Source organism: Lepidochelys kempii, chromosome 2 (genome assembly GCF_965140285.1).
Source record: "Lepidochelys kempii isolate rLepKem1 chromosome 2, rLepKem1.hap1, whole genome shotgun sequence".
NCBI classification, from domain to species: Eukaryota; Metazoa; Chordata; order Testudines; family Cheloniidae; genus Lepidochelys; species Lepidochelys kempii.
The window spans coordinates 205939586-205967213 of record NC_136381.1 but is presented as its reverse complement, the minus strand read 5'-3'; the positions used below and the strand labels follow the sequence as shown (position 1 = coordinate 205967213).

At 44.5% G+C, this 27628-nt stretch overlaps 2 protein-coding genes across 6 annotated transcripts in view; one reads left to right on the top strand and one right to left on the bottom strand.

The window, feature by feature from the left end:
* Positions 1 to 660: 660 nt before the first annotated feature.
* SCRN1 (secernin 1) overlaps positions 661 to 27628 on the bottom strand; it is a 144137-nt gene continuing 117169 nt past the window's right edge. The window contains exon 9 of the mRNA XM_073333594.2: positions 661 to 937. The gene's annotated coding sequence lies outside the window, so the exon portion shown is untranslated. The remainder of the gene's footprint in view (positions 938 to 27628) is intronic.
* The window catches only part of WIPF3 (WAS/WASL interacting protein family member 3), a 60157-nt gene continuing 50753 nt past the window's right edge, over positions 18225 to 27628 (top strand). For 2 of the 5 annotated variants that reach the window (XM_073333592.2, XM_073333587.2), the window contains exon 1: positions 18225 to 18332. The gene's annotated coding sequence lies outside the window, so the exon portion shown is untranslated. Of the gene's footprint in view, positions 18333 to 18441; positions 18867 to 27628 lie in introns of those variants that run through there. The other 3 variants (XM_073333588.2, XM_073333591.2, XM_073333590.2) reach the window with 3 other exon arrangements.

Here is a 27628-nt window from a genome sequence, read left to right as displayed (position 1 = left end):
GGTAACCTCGCTGGCACCTGACCAAAATGACCAATGAGGAGACAAGATACTTTCAAAAGCTGGGAGGAGGGAGAGAAACAAAGGGTCTGTGTCTGTTGGTATGCTGCTTTGCCGGGGATAGAACAGGAATGGAGTCTTAGAACTTTTTGTAAGTAATCTAGCTAGGTATGCGTTAGATTATGATTTCTTTAAATGGCTGAGAAAAGAATTGTGCTGAATAGAATGACTATTTCTGTCTGTGTGTCTTTTTTGTAACTTAAGGTTTTGCCTAGAGGGATTCTCAATGTTTTGAATCTAATTACCCTGTAAGGTACCTACCATCCTGATTTTACAGGGGTGATTCCTTTACTCCTAGTTACTTCTATTTCTATTAAAAGTCTTCTTGTAAGAAAACTGAATGCTTTTAAATTGTTCTCAGATCCAAGGGTTTGGGTCTGTGGTCACCTATGCAAATTGGTGAGGATTTTTACCAAACCTTTCCCAGGAAGTGGGGTGCAAGGGTTGGGAGGATTTTGGGGGGAAAGACGTGTCCAAACTACGTTTCCCAGTAAACCCAGTTAGAGTTTGGTGGTGGCAGTGGTTATTCCAAGCACAAAGGATAAAATTAATTTGTACCTTGGGGAAGTTTTAACCTAAGCTGGTAAAAGTAAGCTTAGGAGGTTTTCATGCAGGTCCCCACATCTGTACCCTAGAGTTCAGAGTGGGGGAGGAACCTTGACAAACACTGATTCTGCAATTTCATCCCATGGACAAGGCAAGCCTACCACTGTTCTGTGCAGTACAATGCCATTAGCTGATGTCATCCAAGCTGCCAGCTGTCTGAATCAGGAACTTAAGTCATCCAAGTGTTTTGTGATGTTCTCCTGGAAAGTGAGCCTGATGAACAGCTTTCAAAAGAACAAGTGTTTTTTGTATAATGTCTCGTCAATCCTTCAGTCTGAAATAGCCAAAATGAAAGCTTCAGAATATTATACAAAGCCATATCATCCTTCAGAAGACCTTAAAAGAAGGTGCCTCTGAAATGCAGAGTGCATAGTATTTAACAGTTCTAAGATTATCACATCACTGCACATAAGACTGGCTGCCCAGCTACACCCTGGATCTGGTTCTCACAGTTTAATTTAATACTACACCTTCACGGATTCTGCATCAATGATGATGACTGGAGATAGTCTATCATTAGTGCTGCAAAATCTGAAGTAGTCTTCAGGGAGGTGTGTTCTTCATGGGTGAGATTTCCAGCAGCCTGAAGAAAACATAGTTATCTATGTAGAAATGTAGAATGTAGAAACCACCGATGAAAAGAATACATTCCACTCAGTGACTAGAGTGGTATTTCAAGAACAGTCTGCAAATAGTCCAGCATCACAAGAAATATCATTGTAGCATGGGAAAGAAGTCACACACTTTCCCCGGGCAAACAGAGTCTCTTATGTAGCATATGAAAAACCTAGAACATATCCAGAACTGGCTTGCCATGGAAAAAGCACTTGAGAAAATAAATTAGGTTCATTTGTAGATAAACAGGTCTGAGATCTCTCCTGGTGGTGGGGATTTTTTGTTTGTTTGTTTGGGTTTTTTTGGTCTTTTTAAGACTACTACCTTGTGATGTCCTACCAATACGAAATGACATTTGATATTGTTAATCAGTTGATTCCATTTTGGACTGGTTTCAATCACAAGCTTGCAACAAAGAGCAGCTACACAGCAGTTGCATATACACCTTTTCTGGAGATCAAATCAAACCAACTGACAGAGCCACAGTCCATACTACAATGCTGAAATGTCAGCAGCTGTAGAACATTAGCATGCTGCTTGGACCATGAATCAGCCGCTCTATCTGTTGCCCAGCAAGTGATATGGACTATCCCAAATTAACTTAGTACCAATGGGATTCACCCGGGTGGTCTTCATACCCTGCGTTGTTTTATTGCACGTAGGGAAATTTTGGGGATGGTTAGATCATCTTGTTGATTCTGGTGTGTAGGCAGCTTATACTACAAGCAAATACTTGGTCGTAAGTAATTCAGCTGTGCTCTTTGTGGCTTGACTCTCTGGCATTTGAGGCAACTGTGCACTCTGAAACGTTCTTCATTTGCCAAGTGGTGTGAGCAGGGAGGAGGTACTCGTATAGTTCCAGCATTTGTCTGGCAAGTGTTAGCTGACACTCAAAAGGTGTCATTAAAGAACTTGATGCTGTAACCCAGCATATGCTACCACTACTGGAGGAATTTCAGACCTGGGGGGTATGCCCAGTTTCCTACATTCAAGTTCTGGGATCACTTTCTCCAGGTTTTGCAGATACTACGTCTAAATGGCTGAGTCAGAGGATGATTTGGAAATTTCTGTGAATGGCTAGCCAACTACAAAAGCAGTTTCTCCTCTCTTGGTGTTCACACCTCAACTGCTAGAAGAGGGCCTCATCCTCCCTAATTGAACTAACTTCATTATCCCTAGCCTGATTCTTTCTTGCATATTTATACCTGCCTCTGGAAATTTCCACTACATGCATCCAATGGCGTGGATACTCACCCACGAAAGCTCATGCTCCAATACGCCTGTTAGTCTATAAGGTGCAACAGGACTTTTTGCTGATTTTACAAATCCAGACCAACATGGCTACCCCTCTGAAGTTTGACACCAGGCAAGGCACTGCATTTAGCCGTATGAGTGGAAATCCATCAACCTCATGAAGAAACTTGCACAAGTACAGACAGATATCATCTTCCTTTCCAAATGCAAACAGATGGACATCATACCAAATGGACTGAAGGTGAAAAATCCATTGCTAGCTACATAATACACAGACCACAGTGAGAGATTATGCCATACACTATCAAAGAAACCAATCAGCATCCTATACAGCAACTATCCTATCCTATCCCTACACTAACACTGGAACAAATCAACATATCCTTAGAGCCCCGACCAGGGTTATTCTATCTACTACCCAAGATCTCTGGGTAGTAGAAACCCTGGACACACCGGCATTGGTACTCTCACTGAAGGACTGTCAGGATATTTGGACTCTCTACTCAGACCTTACGCCACCAGAACTCCCAGTTATCTCTGTGACACCACTGATTTCCTGAGTAAACTACAATGCATCGGTGATCTTCCAGAAAACACCATCCTAGCCACCATGGATGTAGAGGATCTCTACACAAACATCCCACATGCAGATGGAATACAAGTTGTCAGGAACAGTATCCCTGATGAGGCCACAGCACAACTGGTTGCTGAGCTCTGTGACTTTATCCTCACGCACAATTATTTTAAATTTGGTGACAATCTATACCTCCAGACCAGTGACACCGCTGTGGGCACCCGCGTGGCCCCACAATATGCCAACATTTTTATGGCTGACCTGGAACAATGCTTCCTCAGCTCTCGTCCACTCATGCCCCTTCTCTAGCTACGCTACATTGATGACATCTTCATCATCTGGACCCATAGGAAGGAAACCCTGGAAGAATTCCACCATGATTTCAACAGCTTCCACCCCACCATCAACCTCAGCCTGGACCAATCTACATGGGAGGTCCACTTCCTAGACACCACGGTGCAAATAAGTGACGGTCACGTTAACACCACCCTATACCAAAAACCCACCGACTGCTATCCCTACCTTCATGCCTCCAGCTTCCACCCCGGACACACCACACGATCCATTGTCTACAGCCAAGCGCTGAGGTACAACCGCATTTGGTCCAACCCCTCAGACAGAGACCAACATCTACAAGATCTTCACCAAGCATTCTCAAAACTACGATATCCACATGAGGAAATAAGAAAACAGAACAACAGAGCCAGACGTGTACCCAGAAGCCTCCTGCCCAAGAAAGAAACCAACAGAACTCCACTGGCCATCACACACAGTCCTAAGCTAAAACCTCTCCAACGCATCATCAGTGATCCACAACCCATCCTGGACAACAATCCCTCACTTTCACAGGCTTTGGGAGGCAGGCCTGTCCTCGTCCACAGACAACCTGCCAACCTGAAGCATATTCTCATCAGCAACTACATACCACACCATAGTAACTCTAACTCAGGAACCAATCCATGCAACAAACCGCGATGCCAACTCTGCCCACATATCTACACCAGTGACACCATCACAGGACCTAACCAGATCAGCCACACCATCACCGGTTCATTCACCTGCACGTCCACCAATGTAATATATGCCATCATGTGCCAGCAATGCCCCTCTGCTATGTACATCGGCCAAACTGGACAGGCCCTACGTTAAAGGATAAATGGACACAAATCAGATATTAGGAACGGCAATATACAAAAACCTGTAGGAGGACACTTCAACCTCCCTGGACACACAATAGCAGATATAAAGGTAGCCATCCTGCAGCAAAAAAACTTCAGGACCAGACTTCAAAGAGAAACTGCTGAGCTTCAGTTCATTTGCAAATTTGACACCATCAGCTCAGGATTAAACAAAGACTGAATGGCTAGCCAACTACAAAAGCAGTTTCTCCTCCCTTGGTGTTCACATGTCACCTGCTAGAAGAGGGCCTCATCCTCCCTGATTGAACTAACCTCATTATCCCTAGCCTGTTTCTTGCTTGCATATTTATACCTGCCTCTGGAAATTACCACTACATGCATCCAATGAAGTGGGTACTCACCCATGAAAGCTCATGCTCCAATACGTCTGTTAGTCTATAAGGTGCCACGGGACTCTTTGCCGCTTTACAGATCCAGACTAACACAGCTACCCCTCTGAAGCTTGGAAATTTCTCTCTCTCTCTTTCTCTTTGCCCCTCCCTCCGCCCCCCCACCCCGCATGCATTTCCATACTTCTTACTGCAAAGAGGCTCAACTATGCCAAGTGGATACCAGTCTACATTTTTGATATGTTAAATCTTCCTACACAGAACTCTGTATCTGCCAAGGCAGCGAAGACTATGGTAACCCATACACTCTGACAGATCATAACGATGAACAAGATATTGACTAGAAATATCACCAATCTATTACATTTCAGTGATACTTGAATTATTATTAGACTTATATAAATAAATTATTAGACTTTGTTTTAGCTGTGACCTCAAATTCTCAAAGATCCCATTTTATGTCTTGAAATAATAGTCATTAAACTAAAGAACAATGACCCCATCTAAAGGTCAAAATGGCTGCTTTGAAATATTTGTATCAGTTTATATCTGTTTCTATGGTAATGGCACCACTTGACAGATCCATATCATCCTCATCTTAATGTAGAGGTAATAAATTTTCAAATGACTCTTATGGGGGGGGTGTGTGTGTGAGGGGTGGAGAGGGTACATTATCAACCAAATCGGTGATGTCTGTGGCTCACCTAGTAAATTTTGAATTTCATTGTTAATAGTGGTTCATCTGAGAGAGAACTAGGTGGAGACCTCACAACGTGATTCAATAAAAAATATTAGCAGAGCTGGTTTGTAATTTTCCAACAAAATGACTTTTTGACAGTTTCAGGTTTTGACATTTTCAATTAATGTTTTTCTGATTTATGAAAAACTTTGAGAATTTCATCATCTTGGATGTGGAGGGGGAGGGGGACCCAGAGGCAGAGGATGACTCAGAGGTCAGAGATGCATGCAGCCAGGAGCTCTTTTCTACCCCAGAGGGGGCTAGCCAGTCACAGCTGTCAGATGCTGGTGAAGCGCAAACAGGAGAGGAGACCCCTGGTAGGTGGATCTGATTTTGGGAATTGCTGAAGCGAGTTGTTGGGGGCAGGAGGTTTGCAGAAAGCAGACTTGTGTCTCTGTGATGCACATACCACCACATGCCTAGTCTGAGTGGCTGAACAGGCTGTTGATTGACTCCCTCACTTCCCGGGAATCTCTCTCAGATCTCCAGGAAACTCTCAATTATCTCCACTGCTCACCCTCAGCAGCGAGATATCTTCCATAATGATCACATCCTGTGAAAAGTGTGGGGACAGGAATGATTATCAGGTCCCTCCTACAGTGCTGGCTCTCCCCAAGAGCCACGTGCCCAGTGTACAGCAGCGTCCATGATCTACCCTGCCCCTGTGGCTAATCACCAGTTTGGGGGACTTGTGGTTCATGTGTGGTTGCCTGGGGTCAGCCTGTTAGTGGACAGGTGTGTGAGTACTGGCTGTGTTTTAAATCACTGAATCAGTGTTCTGTTGCAAACAATACTGCTTCTGTAAAATGTTGCATTTAAACTTCACAGAGATGACCCTCTTTGTTATCTGCAGCTGAATGGCTGTGCAGAATTAGAAAGTGGCCAAGAAGAACTAAGGAGGACTTTCTGCGTGAGGTTATGATGCACTCCGCGGCCAAGAAGGAGGAATTGAAGGAGTAGCGGGACAGCAAGATGAGGGACTGAAACAAGAATGTGGCATGCCAGAAAGAAGCCACGGAGCGGCTCTTAAATGTTATGGAGCGCCAGGCAGACACGCTTCAGGCGATACTAGCTCTGCAAACTGAGCAGCTCCGTGCCTGCCCTCCCCTGCAGCCACTGTCTCAAAACTCTTTCCCATGTTCCCCCCAGACACCGCCAACACACTTTTATCAACCTCCTGGCTCCAGTCTCTACCCACAGCATTCCACTCCTCCCCCCTCACAGACCAGCACTGTGGACTCCCACTACCCACTGCACTCAACACCCATCCCTCTGCAGTTTGGCCCTGCTGAAGTACAGCACCTGCTGCACTGTACTCCAGAGGAAAAGGTTGGACATGATCCCTGGACATACTCAAATCTTTAGTTGTCCCAGGACCCCACCTCCTCCTGAGACCTTCCCTTCCCCCATACTCCTCACTGCTGAGGGGTTGTTTTTTGGGTTTGACTCTCTCCGCCGGTGGTTGTTTTTTAATAAAAAAATTGTGTTGGTTTGAAAGCAAACAGAGCCCTGCGAAGCAACAGACAATAATGTTAAACCTTCATATTTCATCGTCTGCACCAGTCACCTCCTAGCATTACAAGCACTGCACTCCCGAGCATCGCAACAAATATTAGTGGCTTTCAGCTGCAAATTGCTGCCTCAAGGCATCCCTGATCCTTACGGCCCCACACTGTGCCCCTCTAATAGCCCTGCTCTCTGGCTGTTCAAACTCCAGGCGCTGAGCCTCTGCAGTCCAGCCCTGAGTGAAGCTTTCACCCTTCCCTTCACAAATATTATGGTGCGTACAACACATGGCTATAAACATAGAAATATTGTCATTGGCCAGGGTCAGCTTCCCATATAGGCAGTGCCAGCAGGCCTTTAAATGGCCAAAAGCACACTCAACAGTCATTCTGCACTTGCTCAGCCTGTTGTTGAACCGCTCCTTGCTGCTGTCAAGTTGCCCCATATATGGCTTCATAAGCCATGGCATTAGGGGTAGGCAGGATCTCCCAGGATCACAATGGGCATTTCAACTTCCCCTTCCGGTGATGATCTGGTCTGGGAAGAAAGTCCCTGCATGCAGCTTCCTGAACAAGCCAGTGTTCCGAAAGATGTGTGTCATGCGCCTTTCCAGACCAGCTTGTGTTAATGTCTGTGAAATGCTCACGGTGATCCACTGAGAACCATTGAGAAATACCCCTTGTGATTAATGTCCTCGGGGGGTAGGTGGTCTGGTGCCAGAATTGGAATGTGTGTGCCATCTATCACCCCTCCGCAGTTAGGGAAGCCCATTTTTGCAAAGCCATCTGCAGTGTCATGCACATTGCCCAGAGTGATAGAATCATAGATGATTAGTGTTGGAAGAGACCTAAGGAGGTCATCTAGTCCAATCCCCTGCTCAAAGCAGGACCAACACCAACTAAATCATCCCAGCCAAGGCTTTGTCAAGCTGGGTCTTAAAAACCTGTAAGGATGGAGATTCCGCCACCTTGTGGAGAATCATGGTCTTTTGCAGAAGGATGCAATTAATAGCCCTGCACACTTCCGTCAACACAAGTCCAACGGTCGACTTTCCCACTCCAAACTGGCTAGTGACCAATCGGTAGCAGTCTGGAGTAGCCAGCTTCCACAGTGCAATCACCACGCACTTCTCCAATGGCAGGGCAGCTCTCATTCTCTTGTCCTTATGCTGCCAGGCTAGGGCGAGCTCATCACACAGTCCCATGAATGTGGCTTTCTTTATCCTTATCTGCAGCCACTGCTCATCATCCCAGATGTGCATCATGATGTGATCCCACCATTCAGTGCTTGTTTCCCAAGCCCAAAAGCGGTGTTCCACTGTGGTCAGCACCTCCGTGAATGCCACAAGCAATCTTGTGTCATAGCTACTATGCGTGGCAACAGTGTGGGATCCATTCCTGAAGACCGCAGAGGCAGGGCACGCAGTACACAAACCGTTGAAAGATGGTGCCAAATGTGGAGGGAAGCACAGGGATTGCTGGGATGCAAAGCAATGCATTGGGACGGGACCCAGGATGCCCCGCAACCTCCTCTGTCTTCCCACAAGTCTTAGTGGCAGAAAAGGAAGAAATGCTCTGTGGATAGCTCCCCAGAGTGCAACACTCTGAATATCGCTGCAAGTGCCGCAAGTGTGAACACGCTATTGCGCAGGCAGCTGACAGTGTGAACACACACCAGCGGTTTCCCTTCAGCGCTCTCTGAGCGGTGCTATAACTCCCGGCACTGTAACTCTGCCAGTGCAGACATGCCCTCAGTATGGCCCCTCCAGTGACCAGGGTCAGCTCATCCTAACGCAGTATCCTCCTGGGTTCATAAATGTCAGTGACTCCTAAAGTAAAAGCCATTAGCACCTTTTGCTATAATACAAAGCATGTTGAGATCCTGGGATGAATGATGTTGTTGCAAAACAGTAGGTAAAGAATGAGCTCCTTAGTAGCATGTAATAGTTACAGGTCCGTGTTCTCAAATCACGTAAAGCCAGTTAAAACTATTAGCAGTAAAAGTACATTTGGATTTTATGAACACAGCTGCATTTGAAAAGATAAAGTATGTTAAAAGTAAATGTGCCTCCTTGATTCAACCTCCTCTTTGGCACATGTCTAGATCTGGTCAAAAGGAAAAGAGAGATTCTGCTCATTCAACTGCCTCAAAAAATGTCTGAAGACTAAATGGAAGCTAGAGTGTAAGAGTTTATTTTAATGAGCACAAGCACATCATAGATTAACACCAGCAACTTGAAGTTATATCACCAAATCAAGGCTGTTTCCATGGGAACGCCTCCAATTCCCAAGAACTACTGTTAATGCACCAGTAAAAGCAAAAAATAAAAAGCTGGACCCAGGCTCCCAGGTCCTTAGCAACATGGCAACTATACTGTCAAGCTTTGTTATAATGGAAAAGAGGATATTTACATTTTGTAATATAAGAATGTGAGTAAATACAAGGTCCCAGCCTGTGAGATGCCCTTGACTCCTATTGAAGTCCAAAGGGCTCCAGGGCCTTCAGGAACTTGTAGGATCAGGCCCATGGTATATAATTTCCAACTACTCTAGCTGTACTGTGTCAACTCTCATTACAGCAGAGTGTAATGTGGGCTCTGCTAGTGAAATAGTTTTCATCAATATAGTAAATCTGGCCCTGTCTGAGTGATATCTTTTGCAGTTAAGATTATGACTAGCAATTGAGAAATAGGTCCAGTGATTGAAGGATGTGGAAGTTGGGGATGTGGGGGAGGGAGGAGAGAAATATTTTCAAAAAAAGAGAAAAAGGTATTAAGTAGATTCCTTCCTCCCCTCTGCCCTGAACGTACACTCTGAAAGGGGCATTGAATAGAATAGAAAAGTAAAGCAATGAAAATCAGAGCTGTGCCTAAATTTGCTCATTTATTATTTTTTCTTCTCCTGTTTATCTAACTGCCCCTCTCTTCTAGCTAACAGCAGGCTCTCTTCTGCCATTGGCTCTCACTGTTACGGTGTGCACTCCTGGGGTTCAGTGCCTGGCCCACCTCTTCTCTGCCTTCTTCACTATCTGTCCAAACTGCACCATATCACATACTGCACCTATCCCTGGAAATGCTGGAACAAATTTTCTCACTTTCTTCTCAGAAATCTCTTCAGAGGCTTCCTGTCCATTTCAGGCTCCAGAATGGCTGTTCCGTCAATGGACACGTCCTTGTCTCCCTGACAGCTCCTCTTCCTATTATCCAGTTCATTCCCCATACACCACAAATATCAAACTTTCTTCTGCCCCTCGTTTTCCTACACTGCCGCATTAATTGGAATAGTCTCTCTCCACTTAGTGGACTCCTTACCTACCTCAAAATCCCACCTCAAGAGCCATTCTTCCTTTGGCCTATGAGTCTTCACTTTCTCAGTAGCAAAACATCCATATTAGATTCTATCTCCACTTGTAAGGAAAATATTTTTAATCTCATGGTTCTGTTCTTTAAGACTGCAATTATGTGGGTATATCTTCAATTTAACAGTAATTTTTTTTATTGATAGGCAAGTGTGTTAGTGGTATATTGTTCCAGAGTTTTGCAGTGAAGTGCTGAGATTCTGGGAAGGATTTCACTAACTGCTTTTTCAAATGTTGTTTTTAAAAGATACAAAAGGCCAAATTCCCCTCAAGCCCCCCTCTCCTCCCTTTCCCCCCCATTTTTAAGGCTAACAGTCACAAGATGTAGAAATATATGCTTCTTTGTGGATCAAAACTTATGGTCATAGTTACCATAATTGTGTGTGAAAGACATTTTGCATATACAAATCACTATGTAGACATATTTTGACAAATTTATGCCATGATCCCATAATCTGACCCACACAGACAGACCCCTGCACTTGTGCTTTGCAGGACTAGGGCATATGTATTACTCCTCTATTTCACCTTTTGCCAGAATTGTAAGAGTGAATGAACTTTAGGACAGATATAATTAAGAGATCTAGGAGTTGAGGCATGTCAATTGTTTCAGTTACAAAGAAGGAGCACTTAGATAAACTGAGGCATTTGTACAATACTCAATTTGCATGCACAATGGCAGGAATTGTGTGCGCAAATGTGTGTGAACCTTGGGTATTTGTTTTTAAATTCTGTTCCATAATCTTGTTCTTGGTACCCTGAGTTGCATCTTGCCATTAGACAGTTAGATTTGAAAATTTTGGCCTAAACATTACGCATGGCTGCCCTGACAAAGGGACTTCAGTATGAGTACAGGTCTGGCCTGCAATGACTAAGGAATAGAGAGATTTTTCTACCTTTACAAGGGAAGTGGAAAAGGAAAACACCGTCTTGAAAAATGCTGATGTTTGTGCCCACAAATCACATTGTACTGCTTTAGTAATACTCCCCCTAGTGGAAATGAAAATGTTATCCTGTTCCATAATATAACATTTAATGGCTATAGCAAAACTCTCAATGCCAGCTATTTGGAGTGGATCTTATTTCATGGCTATGATTTAAGAGGAGAGTTTTATTGTCTCATTTTGGTAATAGTCTGTTATACTCTAAAAAGAGACTCAATGTATTGTAGCAGCACACTTACCTGCTGTAGCTCATTCTGTACACAGTCTCATGGGATCATGTCCCAGCTAGTGCCTAATCCTGCAGTTCTGATGCAGGCAAATCTCCCACTGCTTCACTGATTGTCTTGTTCGGGAGAAGGCTGTAGAACTGAATCCCTTATTTACTGTTTAGCTGTTCAAGAGCTGTCCCCAGTTAGTCAGGATTGTCCCACTTATTTGTCTAGGTACAAAGTGGCCCGCAACACTGTAGTATCTGAAAGCCTCATAATTATTAACTAGTTTATCCTTGAAACACTCTTGTTTTTATATTTCAGACTGGGAGCTGAGGACCAGAGAGATCCAAAGGAATGGCAGAGCCAGGAATCAAACCCAAATCTAGTGCCTTGACTGTGTAATGATAATACGTTCTCCCATAGACTCACTAAAGAACAAAGAAAAAGTAGGCAAAGAAAACTCAGGTGGTGTAGAAAGGTAGCAGTATGTGCTATTTATTCACTATAGGCCCAGTCCCGAAATCCTAACTGCAGCCGCACTGAAGGCAGTGAAGGATTTTCCCAAGTAGGTCATGAGTAAAGACTTTGGGATTTGGATCTAAAAGAACAAGTGAAGAATAATACTTAAACTCACCAACAATAACAATACTAACATTTTTAGAAGACATGATCTCTGAATGTATTTGAGAGAGATTACAAAGAGTATTTCTGCTGCACCAACTTTTCAGTCCCTGCATGCCTGATGTGCGTTAGTATGGGTTGTGAACTGTGTATAATCTTTCTCTAATTTTGTTCAGGCAAAGAAAAGAGCATTACACTTTTCCCAGATTTAGGATCATATTATCAGAGATGACAGTCTCAAAAAACCCTACCTCCATCCCCCAGAAGAACACCCCAACAAGGAACATATTAAATATTAAATCAGTACTAGCACTTACTCTGTATATTAAATAAGATGGCTGAATGCAACTAAACAACTTCTGTGAACATTTGCATTTTTAATTAATGTAGTTCTCTTTAATTTGATTGGATAGTGCAAAATGTATATGTTAGTGCTATTTGTATTACTTCAGACTATCTAAAACAGAAGATTGTTAAACTTAACTTCTCAGATTGTGTCTCTTTTTTATATTAATGGAAAATTAGTATTTTAGGTAAAAAGAAAAGGAGTACTTGTGGCACCTTAGAGTCTAACCAATTTATCTGAGCATAAGCTTTCGTGAGCTACAGCTCACTTCATCGGATGCATACTGTGGAAAGTACAGAAGATCTTTTTATACACACAAACCATGAAAAAATGGGTGTTTACCACTACAAAAGGTTTTCTCTCCCCCCACCCCACTCTCCTGCTGGTAATAGCTTATCTAAAGTGATCACTCTCCTTACAATGTGTATGATAATCAAGTTGGGCCATTTCCAGTACAAATCCAGCTTTTCCTCCCCCCCCCCAAACCCACTCTCTCCTGTTGGTAATAGCTTCTCTAAAATGATCACTCTCCTTACAATGTGTATGATAATCAAGGTGGGCCATTTCCAGCACAAATCCAGGGTTTAACAAAAACGTCGGGGGAGGGGGGGAGGGGAATAGGGATAGGAAAAAACAAGGGGAAATAGGTTACCTTGCATAATGACTTAGCCACTCCCAGTCTCTATTCAAGCCTAAGTTAATTGTATCCAATTTGCAAATGAATTCCAATTCAGCAGTCTCTCGCTGGAGTCTGGATTTGAAGTTTTTCTGTTGTAATATCGCAACTTTCATGTCTGTAATCGCGTGACCAGAGAGATTGAAGTGTTCTCCGACTGGTTTATGAATGTTATAAATCTTGACATCTGATTTGTGTCCATTTATTCTTTTACGTAGAAGAATAAATGGACACAAATCAGACGTCAAGAATTTTAACATTCATAAACCAGTCGGAGAACACTTCAATCTCTCTGGTCACGCGATTACAGACATGAAAGTTGCGATATTACAACAGAAAAACTTCAAATCCAGACTCCAGCGAGAGACTGCTGAATTGGAATTCATTTGCAAATTGGGTACAATTAACTTAGGCTTGAATAGAGACTGGGAGTGGCTAAGTCATTATGCAAGGTAACCTATTTCCCCTTGCTTTTCCCTATCCCCCGCCCCTCAGACGTTTTTGTCAAACCCTGGATTTGTGCTGGAAATGGCCCACCTTGATTATCATACGCATTGTAAGGAGAGTGATCACTTTAGAGAAGCTATTACTAGCAGGAGAGTGGGGTGGGGGGAGAGAAAACCTTTTGTAGTGGTACACACCCATTTTTTCATGGTCTGTGTGTATAAAAAGATCTTCTCTACTTTCCACACTATGCATCCGATGAAGTGAGCTGTATCTCACGAAAGCTTATGCTCAAATAAATTGGTTAGTCTCTAAGGTGCCACAAGTCCTCCTTTTCTTTTTGCGAATACAGACTAACATGGCTGTTACTCTGAAACCTGTCATTATACTTTAGGTAACAAATTCAAGTGCAGGAATGTTTTGGTTTTTTTTAGAAAAGATTAATTTTAAAAGAATAATGGAGATTATTCACAGAAGGCAAACTTCAAATTTTCTTTTCATGAAAACTTGCACCAAAAACCTGATTTTTCCCTGCTCCCACCCCAGATTTGCCTCAACCAATAAACCAAGCAAAAGAGAACCCCCTGCCCTCCTGCATCTGTCTCATCACACTGAGAGCCTTTAGAAGCTGAATAGTCTCTGTGAACAGCTTGTGAATGAGCTGCATAAGAAGAATTATTTGTAAATAATTTGGCAAATAATTTTGAATAACAAAATCAACAAAATTATACCTTCCTTGTGAAAAGAAAAAAAGATGGAATGTGTTAGAATTAATAAATTATTTAATCTTAGGGGTTTATAGTGCCACCTATCACTGAAGTATCCGAGAGCATTCCACATTAATAGCAATAGTGATGTCCCTAGTGCACTTCCTGCAGTCGGACACCCTACGATGTTCTCCCATTATGGGGTCAAAACTCTGCTTGTGGTAGGGTGGGTTTTTTTAATGTATTAAGATACTTTTTTTGTAGTTTGTTTTGTTTAGATTTTTTGGATTGGTTGGGGGATTTGGGGTAGAATGAGGTGTGAGTGTCATGAGCATTCTGATGCTGGAAAAAGGAAAAGGACAACCATATAGTTAAGAATAATTATACTTAACTCTAATATTGAGTTCAGAATGGTCCTTTTAGCCCCTGGTTCAGAATATGAATGGGGAGAAGCTGTTTGTATTAACTGATATTCCTTCTTTCATTAACCAATGTTATTCAAAACTACATTTCCATTATGGGTACAAATGCTCACTAGCTACCATTCACCCATCACATATTGCACAATACCACCACAGGCCATGCTCAATATGCCTTTATGGGCCACAGCATCAAGAGGCCACTTACCCACTATATATAGACCACAGACTGTGCCCCTGCCTATATGAGCTTCCCTGTACTTCTGGATCACATTATCATTGATTTGGGCTGTTGCTAGTTTAGGCATCAGTAGTCCCTTAGCAATTACAGGCCTACAGTGAATTTAATTTTCCACATACTGGTCTAAACTGAGGTGCCAGAAAAGCCTCATGCTGGCCCTCCTGTGAAAGTGTTTTTTAAGGGTGTAAATTCAAGATGGGATTAATCTGAACAGGATATGTAAGAAAGCAGCTGTAAATCCCAGGTACGGTGGCTGAGCACGATGAAAGAATGAGACTGATGAGCTAGGAGTGTTACACAGCTCAATTCATGAAGGCTAGCAGGAAAGCTGCTCACTGGTACAACATTCAACACCCATTAAGGGCGAGTAGCTAAACCCACAGCACCCAAAGCAACTCTTGTAGCTGCTCAAGCCAAAATACAAAGGAACCACAGAGAAGGTCACATTGACAGCATGGGACCATTACAGACTGCCTTATTGGTGAAATGGATACATTATCTGATCTACATTAAAATGTATTTTTCATATAATCAATTAAAATATATATTTAAATATTCCAAGATTGGAATTTTTTAGAATGGTAAAACATAATATAATCCATGTATTCAGAGCTAGATACTGCAAAACATTAATAATGTATTGCACTGATACACTTGATATAAAACTATTTTACTGATACAGGTATAACATATAGTAACTATACTAATCTAGTTACTTAATAAAACTCAGTAAAGGTCAGTATAAAATGATGGGAAAGCTTCATCTCTTTAGGGTGGTGCAAATTGCATTCTTCCAGCCTGAGTCCATGGAGCTAGCTGTGAGGAGGAGGAGGATCTGGGGGAGGCAGAAGACAATGGTTCACCTGCGCAGAGCTGATTATAGTCCTTGGGGCCTTTTTTGGCCACTTACACCACCACTGAATTGCTGTAGTGTGATTTTCCCCCTGACACTGGAAGACCCTCTCTTGGACATGCCCCACCTCTTTTTTGCAGCTACACCCAGATCCCTGGATGACTAAACAGAGTTAGACAAATTTTAAATAGTTTGGCACTAAGCCCTTTTTTCTGACTAACACTTAATGTACAATAGGGATATGTAACAAAGATAACTACTGCTGGCCAGGTGTCAAGAACATAATATTTAAGTGTGTTTGAATCATTTGGCATATAAACTATGTACCGTGGGTGAAATTTACCACTGTATAGAGCACCAAGATGAGACCTATGCACCACAGCAATCCCACTAAAGTCCTTCAAATAGGGCTTAGGTGGTACTTAATTCATGCATAGCCCCTCTGCAAAAGATGAATTTCATCCTAATTACTTACGATGGGTTGGAAAGGGGAATAATCCTACACTTTAGCTAAACAATCCACAGGATCAGCAAGAAACAACTTTTAAAAAATATTGCTCTGCTTTTTGGTTTCCTCACTACTCCTGTCTCTGTATTTTCCTCTTTATGCTGAGGCAATATTTGTGTATAAATATATAACCTGATTTAACCCAAATAGATCATTTCAGTTTAATAATATAGGTTCCAAGCCCATTCCATAAGAATTTGTGCAAGTAATTCTGGATGTAAGTAGCCCATAAAATTGATCTCTAATCTAAGCTAAAGAGCACTGTCTTGAAAAATTGACACAAAAACTATTTTAAGATTTGGCACTTAAATCTCTCTCTCAAGTACATTTTCAATGTCATTTTTCTTCTTCACGTAGAACAAAGTTGGGTTTTGGTTGTTTGGAACACCCACTCGAAAAGGGACTCACCCCAGCCTGGTGTAAATGAGGGAGGGAGGGAGGGAGGGAAGTATGGTGGGTGAGAGAGAGTGACGGAGTGGGTTGGGTGGGGTGAGGCCTAGAAAAAGAGGTGGGGAAAAGGTGTTCCGTTTTGTGCGATTAGCAAATTGGCAACCCTTTAAGGTGCAAGTTAAGCACTCACTGGAAATGTGTTTAGAAGAATTTAAAACCTGTGGAAGCAACTGGAGCAGATTATTGAGGCCAAGGATTTCCTGGTTTGATAACTAATCTGAAAACTGATTTTAGCAGAAGACAGAACACCGGGAAAAGGGATTTCCATGATTTAGAATTCCAGGGAAAGACTTTCCATACCTACAACACAAAGACAGTGGTCCATAGGCTGCCAGCATAGCCTTTGAACATCTTCAGTGAGATGAGATTTCCATTCTCTGGATCTATGTGAAATGGATTTGCGGAGCCTTGGAACTATTTAAAAATCCTGCAGGATGTAGAAACACCTCATTTAGATTTTCTAAAACACCTGAACATAATTTTCATTGATACAGCTCCAAGGAAATGAGCATCCAGTTACCTGAAGCACCTAGAAGGGGCTGGTGATTAAACAATCCCCAGATTGAGGATTTTCTGTTATACAAAAGCAACCACAAACATTTCTCTTTATTCCTGAAAAGCGTGGACAGAGCCTTTCAGAACACAACTTGATTGTGTGTTTCGTCCCGCGTGAGCTTTTGATAAAGGAGAATCACAGACTGAATTTGGAAAAGAAAATCTGCTGGGATGAGTAAACAATATTTTGCCTTTATAATTTAGAAGGCAAAGTCCTCCTCCTCAAGAGTTATTCTTGGGAGTGTAAAGATTTCATTTGTAGTTTCATCAACTAGTAAAACCCCCCTATTTTTATATGGTACAATTTGGGGTTTAGGGCTCCCAAAATGGCCAGACTCCAAGTGCTTTATGTATCTGTGTTATGCATCGGAGTTTGGATTTTCACAGTGGAACAGGAGCAGCTGCACTCTTCTGATTAGCAGGCAACTGTTTTAGGATTTGGGATTTTAAAAAAACAAATGCTGGATCCAGCAAGTTCCAGGGGCAGGGTACATCTGTGTTGTGCAGCTGCTCGGGTTTGCAACAGGATCTGGAATTTTTCTTTAGACACTTAAATCCGTGAGGGACAAGGAAGGGGGTAGATTTAACAACTGCCGGGCTCCAAGTAGTAGAACTGTGTGCTTTCCAGCGCTATTGGACCGGCATTCACCAGCTCCACCGAGCGAGACGGTGCAGTGTGGGGCTGAGTCACACCAGAAAAGCTGGGGAACCAGGGCCAAAAGTGGGCTGGGGCTGGGGCTTTTACTGTCCTCCTGCTCCAAGCTGTGCCGAAGCCCGGCGTCACCCCCCTGCCCCGGAGAAGCCAGGGGCCTTGGGCTCTATGGGGATAGCGCAGCTCGGGGGCTGGCGACCAAAGCTCTCAGGATCCAGGTCTGAAGATTTCCTTGGGGAGCGGGTCGGGGCTTCGCAGGCCCCTCAGCAGGGACACCCGCCCCCGGGGCTGGGCCTGGCAGCGGAGGAGCAGGTGGGAGGGAGGGAGAGCCCCGCCCCCGCCTCCGCCTCCGCCTCCCCGCCCCGCACTTCCCTGCCGGCCGCGGCCAGAGCGCAGAGGAGCAGCGCCCGGCGCCTCTCTGCGGGGCGGATCGCGGGGCGGTGGCGGCCGCTGCGGTAGCGCCGGCAGGTCAGTGAGCCAGGCTGGGGCGCGTGTGGTCCTGCCCGCCCCCTGCTGCCAGGACCCCCCCCCCCCTCCGCTCCCCTCCGGGGGCAGAGTCCAGCTCCCGCGCTCCCTGAGGGGGCACCTCGGTGCTGCTCGGCGCCGGGCTCGCTTCCCTGGCGGGCTCTGCCCTCAGCCCGGCTCCCTGCCCCGCGCCGAACTTCCCCGGGCGCGGGGGACTCCCTCGAGGGAAGGCGTTCACGCCTGGGGTTTCCGCCCACCCCTTTTCCCAAACGGGTGGGCTGGGAACGGGCTGCCTGGGCAAATGCAGCTTGTCGGCATTTCCGTGCAACGCAGCCTGGGAAGCGCCCGGAGATGGACTCCAGCGGTGGAAAGTGCCCCGGGTAGCCCGGCGATGGGTGCCCACCGCCCTCGATTATCTGTCTCTTAAACACCTGAGTGGCGAGGCCCTGCCTCCCGAACCGCCTGTGCTCTTATAAGCGCCGTGTGGGTAACGCATCTTTTAAATGGCATCTTTGGCATGAAAATGGTCCACACTAGGTGCGACTGCTGAGTGCGCTCGGGACTTTTCTTGCAGTTTCTAGCTTCTAGGTGGATCCACTCAACCTTCTTGTTTGTCCAGCATTTTTTAATTATTAGCTGTAGTGGTTATATAAATAATTATACCTCCCTTATATAAAGATATAAACTAGCAAGGACTTCAATGGGGCCAAGATTTTGCCCAAGGTGCTTCAGTCCAAAGTTAGACCAAACCCAGTAAAAACTGAAAACAGGGATGGTGCATGGGCCAGTAGGGTAGCTGTAAATAAGAGGGGAAAGAGTATAGCCCTTTGAGATGTCCTTTCTTTCAGCAAGTAAGAGGTATAGTGTGGCTGGTGACAATGTGGGTTTCATGTTAGTTACAAATTTAGTTAGCATCAGTCTTTTTTTTTTTTTAATCTCTTTGAGTCAGAATAATTTGTAAGAATTTATAAAGTTCCCCCTTTTCCTGTAGTTCTTAGCATTTCAACTAGATTCCCAGGGTATCTGACATAATTATTCTTGAACAATGTTAAGTTATATTAAGTGCATATAAACAGAGAATTATGTGTCTATTGTCCTTAGTGATTTAGTATTATCCATGTTAGCATAGCATATCAGGAGAATATATAGCTAAAGGATAGTTGGAGAGTTTTTTATACTTCAAATGTTGCACATTCATGAGAGTGTGAGATTATGTCACAGGCGATAGGGGGGTTGGAGGAAATGTGTGGCTGTGTAGTTACAGTTAAGAACATCAGGAGTTCTAGGAATAGGAAAGAGGCGTCCGGGCCAACATGTCAGTCCTTTTTTGGTTTGTTACTGAAGACTGGATAGTTCTGGTTAAATATTTTAGAATAGTAACAAAATCTTGCTAAAATTAAAACAATTTTCTGCATGGAAGTAAAAAGGGCAGTTAATTCAACAGGAGAAAGGAACTCTTCAGCTATATGGTAGGTGGTGGTCATTTCTACATGGAATAATCATGGAGCAGTTTTTACGTAGGGTCTGAAGTTTCCAAATGCTTTCAGTGATATAGAAATATTGCTTGAGATCATCTTCATCCATAAAATTGGTAGCTATTACAGTGTATGTCGTGATTGTTTTTATTTAACTATCTATTAATATAACTGATTTTTAACATCTCAGATGGCATGTTCTACAGACGTATGTCTTTGTATATAGATGATGTGAAAAATTAAATGAAGCAGGCTCATAAATCAAAAATGGAAGTTTTAACTTTTTCTGTTAGATCAGAGTGTTTTGTCTCTTTAGTTTTATATAATTTTGTAACTTGAATACAGTCATTATAATGTTAAATTAATAGTAATAACCTAGCTTCATGTCCTTGTTTTAATAAACATACAGCATAAGTTGTCTTTGGGCAAGTTTTGCTTTGCCATAACAGTACATGTAATACCTAGCCACTGAAATATTTAAGACTGACTCCTGCTTCCCTACCATCTTCCAGGCACAGAAGTTCCTAAACTCAGTAGAACTTCTGTATGTGGTTCACTTGCGCAGGAGGGCAAGCCACAGAGAAGCTATGCAGGGAGATTATGCAACTCTATTCTTTGATACCTCTCTGAGTTAGCTTGTGGGGGTGGAGGAGTTGTTGGGCATATGCTGGATGCTAGTGCAAGTCAAATATACTGATTCACTGGCCTAAACGTTGACATGAATGGAGTGCACAATGAGCATGGATGCTGCTGCAGCCAATGGCCTTTAATAGTTTTTGCATGATCTTGGGTGAGGAGGGAAGATTCTATTCCCCCGCATCCTCTACCAAGTTCCCCTGGAGAAGACCCTTTTACTTAAGCTTCGCACATGGGTTCAGAATTCTCCCCTTAGGAGAGAATTATTCCCCTGTTTTGTTGTGCAGTTGGTTGTTTTTTGCCTTAATGATGGCAAATTAAATATGGACTTAGCCCCAACCCTGCAAGAAACTCTGTGGGTGTGGATCCTGATACCCACACAGAACTCCTTACAGGAATGTGGCTTAAGATATTACATGCAACCCATTGCCATGTTAATGCAACACTGTTATTGATTATATACTGTTTATATTACCTATGGGCTCTGTCAGGGTTCCTTCCCCACTCTGAACTCTAGGGTACAGATGTGGGGACCCACATGAAAGACCCCCTAAGCTTATTCTTACCAGCTTAGGTTAAAAACTCCCACAAGGTACAAACTTTGCTTTGGCCTTGAACGGTATGCTGCCACCACCAAGCATTTTAAACAAAGAACAGAGAAAGAGACCACTTGAAGTTGTCTTCCCCCAAAATATCCCTCCAAGCCCTACACACACCCCCTTTCCTGGGGAGGCTTAAGAATAATATCCTAACCAATTAGTTACAAAATCATCAAAGACCCAAACCCCTGGATCTTGGAACAATGGAAAAATCAGTCAGGTTCTTAAAAGAAGGATTTTATTTAAAAAAAAAAAAGGGGGGGGTGTAAAAATCATCTCTGTAAAATCAGGATGGAAAATACTAAACTGGGAGGAGTGGTAGATACGCTGGAGGGGAGGGATAGGATACAGAAGGATCTAGACAAATTGGAGGATTGGGCCAAAAGAAATCTGATGAGGTTCAATAAGGATAAGTGCAGGGTCCTGCACTTAGGACGGAAGAACCCAATGCACAGCTACAGACTAGGGACCGAATGGCTAGGCAGCAGTTCTGCGGAAAAGGACCTAGGGGTGACAGTGGACGAGAAGCTGGATATGAGTCAGCAGTGTGCCCTTGTTGCCAAGAAGGCCAATGGCATTTTGGGATGTATAAGTAGGGGCATAGCGAGCAGATCGAGGGACGTGATCGTTCCCCTCTATTCGACATTGGTGAGGCCTCATCTGGAGTACTGTGTCCAGTTTTGGGCCCCACACTACAAGAAGGATGTGGATAAATTGGAGAGAGTCCAGCGAAGGGCAACAAAAATGATTAGGGGTCTGGAACACATGACTTATGAGGAGAGGCTGAGGGAGCTGGGATTGTTTAGCCTGCAGAAGAGAAGAATGAGGGGGGATTTGATAGCTGCTTTCAACTACCTGAAAGGGGGTTCCAAAGAGGATGGCTCTAGACTGTTCTCAATGGTAGCAGATGACAGAACGAGGAGTAATGGTCTCAAGTTGCAGTGGGGGAGGTTTAGATTGGATATTAGGAAAAACTTTTTCACTAAGAGGGTGGTGAAACACTGGAATGCGTTACCTAGGGAGGTGGTAGAATCTCCTTCCTTAGAGGTTTTTAAGGTCAGGCTTGACAAAGCCCTGGCTGGGATGATTTAACTGGGAATTGGTCCTGCTTCGAGCAGGGGGTTGGACTAGATGACCTTCTGGGGTCCCTTCCAACCCTGATATTCTATGATTCTACTTTACAGGGCATTCAGATTCAAAACACAGAGGATCCCCTCTGGGCAAAACCTTAAAGTTACAGAAAACAGGAATAAACCTCCCTCTTAACGCAAAGAAAATTCACATAAAACAAAAGACCTCCTGAGGTCCCTTCCAACCTTGATATTCTATGATTCTATAAACTAATCTGCCTTGCCTGGCTTACCTATACTGGTTGCAATATTGGAGACTTGGATTAGGATGGGTTGGAGAAGATGGATTTCCGTCTGGACTCTCTCAGTCTCAAGACAGAACAACCAAGTAAACAAAGAGCACAAACAAAAGCCTTCCCCCACCACCTCAAGATTTGAAAGTATCTTGTCCCCTTATTGGTCCTTTGGGTCAAGTGCCAGCGAAGTTAGCTGAGTTTCTTAACCCTTTACAGGTAACAGGATGTTTCTTCTGGTCAGGAGGGATTTTATAGCACTGTATACAGAAAGGTGGTTACCTTTCCCTTTATATTTATGACACGCCCCCCCAAATCACAGATATCACAGGGTGAAACACTGGCTTTTTCTCCTAGAGCTCCAGGAAGAACAGAGTTAATAAGACACATGCACCTCTAAATATACTACTAACTGTATAAAGACTAACAATATTTTCCACATCTCAAGGACGATTTTAACCAGTTGATTCTGGGAAACTTTCACGGGAGAGTGCATCAGCTACTTTGTTAGAAGCTCCTTAAATGTGTTATATGTCAAAATCAAAATCTTGGAGAGCTAAACTCCACTGAATAAGTTTTTTGTTATTTCCCTTGGTGGTACGAAGCCACTGTAGCGCAGCATGGTTGGTTTGCAGGTGGAAACGCCGTTCCGAAACGTATGGGCGTAGCTTTTCCAGAGTGTAGACAATGGCAAAATATTCCTTTTCAGTGATTGACCAGTGGCTTTCCCTCTCAGACAGCTTCTTGCTGAGAAACACGACAGGATAGAACTCTTGATTCGATCCTTCCTGCATTAAGACTGCTCCCACACCACGCTTGGACGCATCTGTGGTTACTAGGAACGGTTTGTCCAAGTCTGGGGCCTTTAGCACAGAGTCAGACATGAATGTTGCTTTAAGCTGGTTAAAGGCCTTCTGACACTGTTCAGTACACTGAACTGCATTTGGCTGTTTCTTTTTGGTTAGATCTGTCAGTGGGGCGGCGACTTGGCTGTAGTGTGGTACAAATCGCATGTAATATCCGGCCAAACCTAAGAAGGATTGGACCTGTTTCTTTGACTTTGGGACAGGCCACTTTTGGATAGCATCCAGTTTGGCCTGTAGGGGGTTGATAGTTCCCTGACCCACCTGGTGTCCAAGATAAGTCACTCTGTTTAGGCCTATTTGACACTTCTTAGCCTTAACAGTTAGTTCTGCCTCCCTTATGCGCTCAAAGACTTTTTGTAGATGTTCCAGGTGTTCTGCCCAGGAATCTGAAAATATGGCCACATTGTCAAGGTAGGCGACTGCATATTCTCCCAATCCCGCTAGGAGACCATCTACAAGTCTTTGGAAGGTGGCGGGTGCATTCTGCAGCCCGAAAGGGAGCACGTTAAATTCATACAGCCTGACGTGTGATGAAGGCTGACCTTTCCTTGGTGGATTCATCTAGCAGTACCTGCCAGTACCCCTTGGTTAAGTCCAAGGTAGAGATGAACTGGGACTGTCCCAGTTTCTCCAATAGTTCATCTGTGCGTGGCACTGGATAGTTGTCTGGGCGAGTTACAGCATTTAGCTTATGGTAGAAACGCATCTCCCCATCTGGTTTGGGAACTAGAACCACTGGAGATGCCCATGCACTGCGGGAGGGGTGGATTACCCCTATCTGTAGCATATCCTGGATCTCCCGTTCTATAGCAGTTTTAGCTTGAGGAGACACCCGGTAAGGTTGGGCTCTAATTGGGTGAGCGTTACCTGTGTCAATGGCGTGGTATGCCCATTCAGTCAGTCCTGGGGTGGCTGAGAACGTTGACGCGTAGCTAGTGCGCAGCTCCTTGATCTGCTGTCGCTGCATACGCCCAAGGGTCATGGAGAGGTTCACCTCTGACATGCCACCATCACTTTTCCCTTTGTAGTAGACACCTGCAGGCCACTCAGCGTCATCTCCTCCCTGGGCTGTAAACTGACAAACTTTTAATTCTCTGGAATAAAAGGGCTTTAGAGAATTAATATGGTACACCTTAGGCTTTTGGTTGGAGGTGGAGAATGCTATGAGATAATTAACAGCTCCCAGGCACTCTTGGACCGTGAATGGCCCTTCCTACAACGCTTCGATTTTATGGGCCTGGAGCGCCTTTAAGACCATGACCTGGTCCCCTACTTCGAAGGAATGCTTTCTGGCATGTTTATCATACCAGGCTTTTTGCTCTTTTTGAGCATCTTTTAGGTTTTCTTTAGCAAGGGCTAAAGAGTTTTGGAGGGTGGTTTGTAGGTTGGTTACAAAGTCCAGAATGTTTGTTCCTGGAGAAGGTGTAAACCTGTCCCATTGCTGTTTCGCCAACTGTAATGGCCCCTTAAACTTGCGGCCATATACAAGTTCAAATGGTGAAAACCCTAAACTGGGATAGGGTACAGCTCTGCAGGCAAAGAGAAACTGCTGCAACACTAGATCCCAATCATTGGAGTGCTCATTTACAAATTTACATATCATGGCCACCAAAGTTCCATTAAACTTCTCCACCATGCCATTTGTTTGATGGTGGCAACCAAGTGATTTACCCCATGAGCTTCCCAAAGGCTTTCCATAGTTCCTGACAGGAAATTAGTTCCTGCATCTGTAAGGAAGTCGGAGGGCCAACCTACCCTGGCAAAAATGTCTGTTAGTGCCTGGCACATACTTTTAGCCCTGATGTTGCTTAGAGCTACTGCTTCCGGCCATCGGGTGGCAAAATCCATGGAAGTCAGTATGTACTGCTTTCCTCTGGGTGTCTTTTTCGGAAAAGGACCCAGAATATCCACAGCTACTTGCTGAAATGGAACCTCAATGATGGGGAGTGGCTGGAGAGGGGCTTTGACCTGGTCTTGGGGTTTTCCCACTCTTTGGCATACCTCATAAGATCGGACATAGGCAGAAACATCCTTGCCCATTCCCTCCCAGTGGAATGACCTCCCCAAATGGTCTTTGGTCCTGTTCACCCCAGCATGGCCACTAGGATGATTGTGGGCTAAGCTCAAGAGCTTTTCCCAGTACTTAGTTGGAACTACCAACAATCTCTGAGGATGCCAGTCTTCCTGGTGTCCACCAGAAAGAGTTTCCTTGTATAAAAGTCCTCTTTCTACAACAAACCAGGATCGATTAGAAGAGTTGAGAGGTGGTGGGTTGCTCCGTGCCTCCAAGCTCTCTGGAGGCTTTCATCTGCTTCCTGTTTGGCCTGGAACTGTTCCCTTGATGCTGGATACATCAGTTCCTCAGTGGATTGTGGACCTGGGCTTGGTCCCTCTGGAAGTGATGCAGGTGATGGGGCTGTTTCCGTTGACGGTGAACCGCTTTCCGCTGGTGCGCTATGGGGTATTTCAGGCTCTGGCTGAGCCTCTTGTGCAGGGTCATCTGCTGCTGCTGCCAGTGTAGGCTCGGTGGTGCCCTCTGGTGTTGGAGTTGCAGACGGGGTTGCAAGCGCTGGACTCAGTGCTGGCAATGGTTCTGGTGCTGGTTGCTTCGCCAGTTTTGGTTCGGGGACTGGCTTTGGCTGGGTCTCTGGGATTGGATCCACTGTGGCCGTTGCAGTCGTTGGAAGGGGATCCTGTTCCACCACCTCCATCTGGGTTTCTGGTAACATAGACAGGGCCCTGGTAGAAGGCTCAGGAACAGGGAGAGGTGTGGAAGCTTGCTTAGTCTGGCTGCGGATGACCATTCCCACCCTCTTGGCCAGCTTTACCTGGTTGGCCAAGTCTTCCCCCCAGCACCATGGGAATAGGATAATCATCATAGACTGCAAAAGTCCACGTTCCTGACCAGCCCTTGTACTGGACAGGCAACTTGGCTGTAGGCAAATCGAAAGAGTTGGACTTGAAGGGTTGAATCATCACTTGGGCCTCTGGGTTGATTAAGTTGGGGTCCCCTAAGGATTGATGGATAGCTGACACCTGTGCTCCAGTGTCCCTCCATGCTGTAACCTTCTTCCTGCCCACACTCACAGTTTCCCTTCACTCTAAGGGTATCTGGGAAGCATCTGGGCCTGAGGACCTTTGGTGTGACCCCGGTGCAATGAACTGTAATCTGTTGGGGTTCTTGGGGAAGTTGGCCTTCACATGCCCCAGCTCATTACATTTAAAACATCGCCCAGTTGACTGGTCACTGGGGCGAGGTGGGTTGCTGGAGAATGGTGTGGTGGGACAATAAGGTGTCTGGGGTTTTCCTTGGGATGTAGGTGGGGCCTTGGGTTGCCCCTGATGATAGGGTTTTGTTTCGGGTTGCCCCTTCTGATATTCGCTCCAACTGCCACTAATTTTTTTTCTCTTCTGTCACCTCCACCCATTTGGCTCCAATCTCCCCCGCCTCGATTACAGTTTTGGGCTTCCCATCTAGGATGTACCTTTCTATTTCCTCAGGAACACCCTCTAAGAACTGCTCCATTTGCATTAGGAAGGGCAACTCTTCTGGAGATTTAACACTTGCTCCTGATATCCAGGCATCCCAAAGTTTCACAATGTGGTAGGCATGTCGGGTAAATGACACATCTGGTTTCCACCTTAGGTCTCTGAACCGCCGCCGAGAATGCTCGGGTGTTAGCCCCATTCTGACTCTCGCCTGGGTTTTAAAAAGTTCATAACTGTTCATGTGTTCCTTAGGCATTTCAGCCGCCACCTCTGCTAAGGGTCCATTGAGCTGCGGCCTCAGCTCTACCATGTACTGGTCTGTAGAGATGCTGTACTCAAGGCAGGCCCTTTCAAAGTTTTCTAAGAAGGCCTCGGTATCATCGCCTGCCTTGTATGTGGGGAACTTTCTGGGATGAGAAGCGGTACCTGGAGAAGGATTGAAGGGATCTGCTGAGCCCTTGCCTTCTCCATCTCCAGTGCATGCGTCCTCTCTTTTTCTTTCTCTTCCATAGCTCTCTTGTGGGCAGCATCCTTTGCCTTCACCCTGGCTTTTTCTGCCTCTACCTCCAAGCGCCTTAAGGCCATCTGTCCATCATGCTCTTTTTGTTTCTCTTCAGCTTCGAATCTGGCCAGCTCTAATTTATTAGCTGCTTCACTGGTAGTCATTTTCCTGCTTTCTTGTGCTTAACTCTAGCTATACCCGAGAGTTAGGCAAAAAAAAAAAACTTTTGAATTTCCCTGCAGGAGGTTAACTACCCTGCCTTTAGGTAGAGAAAACTCCAACTCAAAAAAGAAAAATCCCTTTGTAAAAAAAACTAACACCTCTCTCTCCAGGCAAATATACAGAAAACCCTCTAGCTGCTCTCAGCTT